This window comes from Quercus lobata, chromosome 3, assembly GCF_001633185.2.
Source record: "Quercus lobata isolate SW786 chromosome 3, ValleyOak3.0 Primary Assembly, whole genome shotgun sequence".
Taxonomy (NCBI): domain Eukaryota; kingdom Viridiplantae; phylum Streptophyta; class Magnoliopsida; order Fagales; family Fagaceae; genus Quercus; species Quercus lobata.
Genome location: NC_044906.1, coordinates 44006583 through 44018177, shown reverse-complemented (window position 1 = coordinate 44018177; position 11595 = coordinate 44006583).

Here is an 11595-nt window from a genome sequence, read left to right as displayed (position 1 = left end):
AAAGTCAAGAATTTCAAAAGAAAGATTTCAAGTTTCAAAAATCCAAGAGAGATTTCAAAAATGGAAGAAATATTTCAAAAATGGATGGATTTGAATTATAAATTTCTTAAATGATTTTGATTTCTTTAAATAATGATTTTTTTTTCCTGGAAATAAATGATGTGTGTCTTGAATGATGAATTCTTTAATGTGTGATGTTGAGTCTCTCGAGCTTTTTTTGATCATATGATGTTGTGTTGGTGTGTTTATGGTGATGTTGTGCTGATGTGTTGATAACATGATGCATGATGTGTGATGTGTGATTTTGGCTTAGGATAGTAACCATTGATGTTGTGTTGATGATGTGTTTATGTGTTTTTTGGTTTGGGATAATAGCCATTCTTGTCATGTACCCTTTTATTCTAGGTTTAGGATAGCGAACCTAGACTCTTTGATGACATGTTGATGCGTTGATGATGTGTTGTTGATATGAGCTTTCTTTTGGCTTAGGATAGTAGCCATTCTTGTTATGTTTATGATGTTGTGTTGATGTGATGATAACATAGTATGATGATGTGTTGTGTTTTCTTTTTGGCTTGGGATAGTAGCTGCTTTTGTTTGTTTTTCCTTTACACAAGGTTCAGGATAACGAACCAAGGAGAATAGGGACTCGCAAAATCTAGCGATTGGATTTTGCACCCACGGGCCCATATTTGCTTGTTTGTTTGCATGTTTGCGTGTTTGTGTTGTATGTGTGTGTGGACTTAAAGTTTATTAATCTACAAAATAGTTTGTCTCTTCAGTCATTCGACTACACTTATGGAGCAAGTATAGCCAATAAAGGGGCATTTGTAGACACCTCATTTTGTACCCTGTTAATAAACTTTAGTCTCCGGTCCCAACAATTGAAGTTATTTTGATAGTTTGAAAGTAATCACAACTCAAAAGTACTCAAATCGCTTTGAAAACAATGCTGAAAAATGACATTTGCTCACTGTTTTAACCATAACTTTTGATCCCCAAAGACTTTTTGAGTGAGATTTGTTTCATTGGAAATTAGATATCCTGGGCTTCAATTGGAATACAAATTGTGCCTAATTTGGACTTATATTAAGTGAGTCATGACCATTTGAAGTTGGGCCAACCTAGTAGTCAAAATTAGGATTTTTGGGGATGTATGTGTATGCATGAATCATGCATACATACGCATGCACGTACAAGCAGGTGCACACCGCATTCCAGAACCTCATAACTTCAGCTTTTAGGGTCCAAAGCCTCCCTCTTTGATGGGGCATGGCCCCTAGACCCTTTGGAACTTCCAAAACCCCTTAAATGAGTTTGAAAACCCTAGTTTAAACATATAAAAACAACATTATGCCTCCAAACTCAAACCCTAGTTAGAGAGAGTTGATTTTTGACCTAAAACTCATCCAAGAATTTTTGTTAAAGTTTGTTAGACCCTGTTCAGAGTATAAAACATGAATAACACTAATTGTCATCTTATCTGGGTTTTATACAATTTTCCCATATTGAAATCCTAAATTTTCTCCCTAGAATTTTCTTTCACTTCATAAATTGGGGTAAATAACTAAATATATATAAGCTCGTTCCTAAACATTTTTGAGAAGACAATATTACTATAACTTATAAATAGTTGGGCTCTACAAATTGCAATTTTCCTTATTAATTATTTTTTCTTTACAGGTTAATTTTTTGTTGATTATTAAAATAATTTATTTTAAATGAAAAACTATTTGGCGGCTCAATGTCCCAAACAAAATTAAATCATTCGCTTGGAGAGTGAGAAAAAACATCTTACCAACGGAAGCTAATCTTTATTGAAGAAAAGTGCTTGATAGTCCTACGTATGAGGCTTGTGGAGTTGAAGCAGAGAGTACTGGGTATGTCTTTTAGGGATGTGAAAAAGCCTGTGAAATTTGGTTCCTTTCAGGTATTCCCTTTGACACACATGGGGCTGTTTTTCAAGAGTTTGTGGACTTCTTATGGCATTTGAAGTCTTCTTATGGCATTTTAAGTTTGGGCAACAAATGGGGGATGAGCTGTTGGAATTAGTTATCATGGTGGCATGGTGCATGTGATTTAACCGAAATGAAGTGAGACAAGGCAAAGTGAGGCAGCAGGGGTCGGCAATACTGTAGGTACCTACTGGATGAGTTCCAAAATGCTAATTTCAAGATGTCTTGGGCCATGCCCGTAAGATGAGTACCTCCAATAGACCCATGATACAAAATTAATTTTGATGGCGTGACCTTTGCTAGCAATCAATCCCCCGAGATCGGGGCCATCATTTGTGGCCATGTAGGGAGAGTCGAGGTAGCCTTAATTACGACACTTTCTATACCATTGGGGTCGTTGGAAACTGAGGCTAAAGCCTTGGAGGAGGGTGTGTTCTTTGCATGGGATATGGGTGTCCGTGATGTAATTTTTGAATGTGACTCGAAGAATGTCTCTTATGCAATGAATAGCTTTAGTGAACCACCAATTGCAATTGGCAATATAATTCAGGGGACTTGACAAAAGCTTCTTGATTTTAGAAGTGTGCAAGTGTGCCATGTTAGAAAGAAGGGTAATTGTCCTACACATATCTTAGCACAATATACTAGATATATTGAAGGTTATGTAATTTGGATAGAGAAAATTTTAAATATTTTGTTTTTATCTTAGCACAATATGGTAGATATATTGATGGTTATATAACTTGGATAGAGAAAATTCTAAATATATTGTTTTTATCTTAGCACAATATGCTTGACATATTAATGATTATGTAACTTGAATAAAGGAAATTCTAATCTTCTGTGACTTAAAATGTATTGTTTTTATCTTATTCTTAATAAAAGTTATGATCTTCTTATAAAACAATAATAATAAAAATAAAACTCTATCATGAGTCTTAAAAGTTGTGGTTGAATTAAGTGGTTATTTTCTATTTTTGACAAATGACTATACTCATTAATTAATTGTTAAGAAATCTTAGTTTCCTTTTAAATGAAACTCTATTATCTACCTATCAAGTGGCTTATTAATTGTTAGTATAATTTATCTTAACATAAAACTTTATTATCTTAATTTTGAGCAATATAAAATTGGGATGGGCTCCTCTCCCATTTCTTTTCCTCCCGTTATCTCCAATTTTTAAATGGATGCATTACATCTAGCAAGATCGAATCTAAGGATCAATTATCAAGCCATGTCACATTTCACAAAGACTCCTTTTGTTCAATGGCACTTAATTACCCACCAAAAATACCAAAAACCCATTCACTGCTCTCCTTGACTCCTTCCATCATCTCCTTCCCACTAAAATCCTTTAACATCGCTCTCCATCTCTCTCAGATTTTTGATATAACTTTGACATCACTCTATTAGGACATATGTGATTTGATATTAGGAACATATGTCAATATTTTATGTAATTCGTTAATTCTTTAACAAAATACACTTTACTTGTATTTGGGTAGATCTAGGATAAGTTTAATACTTCAAGGAACAAGGTTTCAAGTTCAAGTGTTAAAACCATGCAAGTTTGTCCAAGAAACAAGTGAAGAAGTGCTGGATTTCAAATCTCAACAGCTAGCATCTATCGAGATTTAAAAGTTGTTTTAGCTCATGGCTCGACAAGTATCTCAATAGATGGCTATCTATCGAGGTTTATGAAACTTAGTTTTTTAGAGCTGCTTTTCATCTAATCCGTGAGTATGTGTTTAGGCTTTCTTTTCTCACAACCCTAAAAATATATAAGGATTATTTTGAGGGCCCTCAAAGGTTACACAAGTTGCACAAGTGTGAAACAAAGTCTTGTTTATGCAAATTGTGACCGGAGACAGAATTTGCCATAGTTCATCTTTCTATTGAAGAAGCTGCTGTGTTTGTACACCATAGAGTTTTGTGACCAAGGATCTTCTTGATCTTCATCGTGTGATGAACTGAAAAACTTTGCAGCTAACATCTTTCTCAAGTTGGTGATCAAGTTGCATTCTAGGATCCGCGCATTTATTAATTAGTCACGTACTGGGAGCCGTGCATTGAAAATGAGAGATTGTCACTACAGAATAAGTCCAATTTGGTATTAGGGTAAGGGTTCAACTATAGATTGGTATAAGGTACTGAGATTCCTTTACTTGTAATCGCTTGTTTTGATAATAGTGGATTCTCGGGAGTGGTAACCTTAAAATCACTCGGTGGGGTTTTTGCCGTGTAGGTTTTCCCCATTCATAAACAAATCACTGTGTCAATTTAATTTCTGCTGCACTTTAGTTAATTGGTGATTTGTTTGTGCTATCACGCATTGTGCATGTTAATTTGATTAATTAATAAACTTGACTAATTTATCAATTAATTCATCACAAGGAGTTAATACATTCTTGACCTATCAGACTCTTGCACGGTATTTCTTACTTTTTCCTTTCCTTAATTTTTGAAATAGGAAGATCTAAGATAGGCATCCAATCTATTGGAGAAACCGCTCGCATCGTGTATTCTTTCGAAAGGGAGAAATTTGATCAAAGAAGTCATTTCTTGCTAAAGCTGGATCTCTTTCTTCAGTTTGTGTTAAATTATTAATGATTTCCATATAAAATGAAAAGATAGTGGTGGAGTACATGTGGCAAAAATTTGAGTCTACTTACGACTTACTTTATTTTGCATTACTATGTAGCACAACAATTGTATTAAAAACTTCCTTTCTCTGATTTAAATGTACTACCCTTGAGGACTAAGTTAAGCAACTTGTGAGGAGAAGCAATGGTAACCCTTGAAATGCTGTGAAGGTGTTTGTGAAAATACTTAGGCTAGTGGTAGCTTGTTTTTTTTGGTTAAAGTACCTCACCAGCAAGGGTGAATGCAAGGCTGTAGGGTCATTTTTTTGTTAGGTGAATGCAAGGCTTGTTTTTGTATTTTTTGCTCATGTAACCATTGTACATTATCTTGATTAATGAAAATTTTTTGTTGGAGTTTTGTACAAATGGGGTCTCTTTATATTCGTTTCTTCTTTGTATTTGCTTTCCTTTTTGAGTGCAAGCCTTGGGAAATACTTTGCTGCATGAGCTACAAGATAAACACATCATAGCAACTGGAATATTGCACTATTTTGCACAATTGCTTATCTCATATTGGCTTAAAGATGAGTTATGCAATTGATTACAAAATTACTTAAAGATATAGCTAATACTCCATTAATTTCCAAGAGAGCATAAGAAAAGGAACATTTTTGCAAGAAACTTTAAAGAAATTTCTCTCAAGACACAAGAAAGGGAACAATGGGTCATTTGATCTCTTCAACTTGGATGCTACAAAAATTTCTCCAAAATTTATATTATAAACAATGCCAAAAATAGATTACTTTTCATGCTTAAAACTTAGCACCATTGGTTGTAAAATTATCACAAAATGCATATATGTGATGTCCTACTTCTACCAAAAATAATAAAACAATGAAGAGCAATTTGAGGTAGCCAGAGGATGCAAGCAGTTTGGTTGTAGCATAAGCTTCTAAGTTGAAGGAGATGGAGCTCATGGCTATACAAAAAAAGGATCTTGTTTTGGGCATCACTCCCTCCCCTGCAATCATCCAACCTCTTATTAGTCACTTAAATGAGTAAAACTATGAGATGGTAGCATCTAAGACAGTCCAAAAATTCAATTCCATATTGATTTTTTTTTTTAATGTTATGTTTTTTCAAGAGAAAATTTATGTTGTGGTATCAAGTGAGCAATAGTTTCTTGCACACACTCAATTTTAGTGACAAATCCCACGCGAAACTTCCCTTCTCTTTAAACCTTTTACTTGTATGGTACATGTGCTCTTGATGACTTGATTTTCAATCTTTAAATATTCTTTTACTTTTGCATCTAACTCATTTGCATGACTTAGAAGGAAATCAGATGCCTCTTTAGATTCAACAGCTTTACCCATCAATATAACGTAAGTGGTGCATAAATTTCTATAACGAGCTTGCATTTCTAGCTTAGGGTCACTTTGTACCTCACACTCATGAATATCCAAGACAATTCTAGCCCTTGCATTCTTGGTCCATCTCTTTAATGTGAATTGTTCAGGGATCATCAACTTAATCTTCATCTCATCGAGTACTTTCAAAATATGGCTACACATAATTCCAACAAACTCAAAATTTTTACAACTACATGTAATCAAACCATTTGAAGATGTAACTATATCTTGCCTGGAACCTTCACAATTATGAACTTTATATGTAGAAACTGGTCCACTTTGATGAAAAGTGTTAACAACCACCATCAATGACTTTTCGAACTCATCTTAGAACATAATAAAAATAGTTCTTGTGTAGATATCTCTGGCATGTCTTAGCAAAGGAACATTAACCTTCAAAGTGGGAATTTTTTGGCTCATGTCATATTTTGCACAAACTTCATTATAACAAACATCATCAACAGCCCTTTGAAAATGTTTGAAAAATTGTACACTGTCCAAATCAAACTTCAAATAATCTTTTAAAAGAGAGTTGAAACTCTCACTAAGCTGTGTACTTTTCTTACCTGCAGAAAATGTATTTCTCCCATACACCATAGCCCACTTTTTTCACACTTTAAATAGATCTTGCAACCATTCATTTTCTTGAAGATACTATTTTTCCAACATATTCTCCCAAGCACTAATGAACTCCTCTTCATACTCACCATCATATATGCAACTTCTACAATCAGCATTGAAGGTTTTTTGGCTCTTAAATAGATGATTAAGATTTTTAAGAGCATTTTGATAAATATGCCATAAGCACAATCTATGATAAGTCTCTAGCATTACTAAAGATATTGCCTTTGCCATTGCAGGATCTTAGTTAGTAAATATTGTACATGTCTTTGGCTTTTTATTGGACATACACTTAAAAAATGTATGAAATAGCCATTCAAATGACTAACTAGTTTCATCATATAACAAAGAGGCCCTAAATACAACTAGCTGATAATGATGATTTACTCCAACAAATACTCCAAAAGGTCGACACTCTTTATTGGTCCTGTAAGTTGTGTCAAAGAATACCACATCACCATATATACTATAGTCTAAAATCATTTTGGCGTCAGCCTAGAATATGTTAGTGATATGGTCTTCAACATCCATTTGAACTCGAAAAAAGAATGATGGATTTTCTGATACTTGACTAAGAAAAATTAATTCAAAAGTCCCCCGACTTCACCTTGCTTCAAATCTCTTTTCCTCTTACTCCTCAAATTATTCTTATGATCTTCCTTAGTAAAACCAAGATTTTCTCTATCTCGAACTTGACGACTCATCAATTCATGTGCCAGTTTAGGCGATATACTTGAATTATCTACCAACTCGATTTCAATAGCTTGAACATCAGTAATAATTCTTTGAGAAGGTAACATGTGTACACATGACTTATCCACTAACTCATGATTGTGATTTGATTCAAAATCAATGACCCGATATTTTCCATTAGCTTGAAGAGAAATGGTTAGTCTTGCTAAGCAACCAATTCTAGTTTCTTTTTCACAGTTTCTTCTGTAGCCTTCCTTATAACAGACAAATCTTCTACTTGATATTACTCCACTAAATCTATCCTCATTTTTCCATTGCTTTCAAATGCTAAATCCAACTTCTTTAGCATATTCATTATACCATTGGTGAGCATGCTCTTTTGAGTCAAACTCCATTTCCCAAACAGATATTTTCCCTTGACAATCAGAATTCCGCATAATATTAGCATAAATATCTTCATTTTCTTTATCATCTTCAAGGCATATTTGTTCATCACTAATTATAGGCATTATACTGACTAGTAACTTTGAAAAGAAGAGAACACCTAAATAGAAATTCAAAAACCAAATTAAAGCAAAACAAGTTAGTGTTGTTGATAAAACAGTCAGTGATATAAAAATAAAACAAATAATAAGAAACTGAATACCCATGCATACTTGCTTCATTACTAAATATTGAATTACTATTATTGAACAAATCCCTTTTTTTTGTACATTGACGAGAGCAGTTTACCCCATGTCATGTCCATGCTTACTAGATATAATCACTTAAGCATGGTAACAAATAAAATAATTATGGACAAATACTTGATAATACTAGATAAGGAAGTCAAATCAGATTTATGAATATTGATTGCAATTGTTTTGATTACTTAGGAAATAATTTTCAATGTCTAAAAGCTAAAATAGTAGAGAAGCAAAAAGAGAAAAGAAAAAGAAAAAGAAAATCCAAATTAAACAAGGAATTCCATTATTTGTTAGGAGATCAGTTAAAGACTTACCAAAAGAGTATAAAAACTACGGGGAAAAAAAAAACTCAAAGAAATAATGCAAAGAATGATTGAGCATCTCTTGGAATTCAGAACTTTCAATTCCAGTCAAGTTGTTGAAATCAACAGTGGTTTTGCTTTGTGGTCTCACTAGACAGGGGATTGCTTTGTGGTCTCACTAGAGTTGGAATGAGGTAAAGATTTTTGTCTTGGGTACACTCAGTAGAAAGCAAATCTTCTTTGTTGGGCTGGAATTCGAATGACTGGAAGATTTGGGAATTGTTAGATATTTTAGCGGGTTGCTCAAAGGTTTTAGCAGAATGGCTTTTCGTAAAATTTTTGAGCGCGGGAAGGGGAGTTTTGTGCTAATCTCTATTAAATGAGATAAAATTTTGCTCATGTGACGTGGCTTAATGAACATCCTTAGATTATATAACTACCAGATGTAATGCATCCATTTCAAAATTGAAGAGAACGGGAGAGGAGCCCATCCCTATAAAATTCTATTCCAACGAAAATTTTGTTACTTATTTTTTACTCCAACTAAATTTATAATATATAAAAATTCAAGAAGTTCATTTAAAATTTTTTGATATTTTTTTATTTTTTATATACTTTATACATACACACGAAACTCAATTAATATTCAAAATTACTCATTATTTATTAAGCTAATTAGTATGTAACTCATGCTTATGCACAAAAATGAATAATTGTAGTAGTGTTATTGATGTTAGTTTGAGTTATTAAACATATAGGACATAATTTGACCAGGACATTTGGAAGTACTAAAATAATTTTTTTTTTTTTTTACAATTTTCATGATATTGGTTATGCCAAATTTCTTATTACATACGTATATAATTTTGAAAATCACTATTGGATACTACATGTACAATATCAATTCACAATTATTTTCTGTGAAAATTTACTAAATATAACACAAAATAAAACAATAAATTAGTTAAATAATATCTCCTAAATTGAATGAGGATAGGTGCATGGGATCATTCAACTCAATTATAGTTTGTTACGTTTAATATCTTTGCATACAAAATATCTAAATAGAAACACTATAAAAAAAAATGCTCATTAGTTCAGAGAAAAAATAATAGCAAAAATCTAAACAATTTAATTTCTATGGAAACCTAACAAATGCAAAATCCAATTTTGATTTTAATTGAATTTTCTCTAAACTTTGGTTTTAAAAGCAATATATATATATATATATATATATATATATATATTACCTAGTAAGTAATGGACCGTACATAGTCATGGTATATTACATAAATGACTTATAAACTTGAATTCTTTTTAGCTATACAAAAATAAAATCATAAATATAAAATCATTCAAAAATTATGTTTTTATTTTTATTTTTTATGGTTTATTTATATTGGACTCCTCGTTTTCTACACTAAATTAACTCATTTGGCATAAAAATTTTAAAAACTTAGATTAGATCAAACATGTGGCGCAAAATTAAACTCTAATTGAAATCTAATTTTTACACTGAATTAACTCATTTGGCACAAAAATTAAAAAAATTAGATTAGATAGGACACGTGGTGCAAAATTAGACTCTAAGTGAATTTCAATTTGAAATCTAATTGGATTTCCTCTTAGCTTTATCTATTAACTAGTATTATGCCCGTGCGATGCACGGTTTAATCAAGAATCACGTGTAAATTAATGAAAATAAAAAAAATAATTTTTATATTAATTAAAATTAAATAGATAATAAAAATAAAGTAATCTTTTACTCTCTCTTTTTTTTTTTAATAAATAAAGTAACTTTAAGTTATATAATGAATATATATTGTGTAAGATTAAGTTTTTATTAAAAAAAAAAATCATATATAAGTCCAAAATTAATTGAATGGAATATGGTGGATAATTATGCAGTTAATATAAAAGGATATGCCTTAAAAATATAAATGGAGTTTGCTTAATTAAAACTCAAGTGCATATTTAAATGAAAAACCTTCAATTCAATAATTAAAAAAAAAAATTGAAAGCATATTTAAGTGGTAACCTCAATGTAATAGTTAAGTATTATGAACAACCCAAATTACTAAACTTTAAAAAATAAAAGTAGTTAAACTTACGTAAGAATTAAATTTTTATCTTTGAAAGTGAGGGGAGAGACACCAAATTTCACCCTATCAAAACAAAATGTGTAAATATAAACTTCAAGAAATTTTTTGAGAAAAACTTTTGATCGAGTGCTTCGGAAGTTCAATGAAACTACCTGAAAAAATAAAAATAAAAAACAACATGAATAATAATAAAATTCACTGAAAAAAATAATAAAAAACAACATGAATAATATTAATAAGAAATTGGGAAGTTATTTTTTGAAGCGAAGAGGGACTGAATTTGACAAAAAAACAAATAAAAAATAACCCTAAAAATTGATAGATACTTGGACATTCAAAATATTAATAAAATAAATTATGAATTTGGCCTTATTATTTATAGTGACCTAAAAATCTAAAGATGAGAGTCATGGTATAATAAAACTATTATCCATAATCATCCCTACATTTATCCAACAAACAAAATTTCAACCATGGTAAACTTCAACCCCCCAAAAAATAAAATGTTAAAAAGTTATTTCTATTTAAAACAATAATTTTAAGTTGTAAAAAAGTTGTTATAAGGAAAAAAAAAAGAATAAATTTATTTAAAATCAAATACCATAACAATCAAGTTATTAACGTTAATTACAATTTTTTTCCTAATATACAATAAATATCAAGTTGTTAACGTTATTAGTTTTTTTTTGGTTATCCAAAAATTTGATATTCATTCAAAAAATAAATAGATTAAAACAAAATATATTTGAAAAAATAGATAACAAATTTATTATTAATTCCTTCTGTGTGTATATCCTCCCAATGAAAGTGGTTTTTATTTTTATTTTTTTAAATTTATGGGATTAGCTATACTTCTACTTACACAACTACACATTTTAATATTTTATGCTTTGGATTTTTTTTTTCTTTCTATCCTATTATTTTAGGCTTTGTTGATAATATTTAGATAGACACAATTGTAGGTTGTAGTTGTGTGGCACCAACCAACTAAATTTACTTTTCAAAGAAGAAAACCAACTAAATTTAATCTCTTTTTAAAATTTTACGTCAAAACACTTATTTTTTAATGTAAGTTGCATGTTTTGTTAAAACTGCTTTATTTTTATTTTTTATAATACACTACACCTTAAAAATAAGGATTAAATGGATTAGATGAAGAATTTAGATTATAATACACTACACTTGAAAAATAAGGATTATGTGTATTAGATGAAAAATTTGGATTGTAATCAAATTAAGAT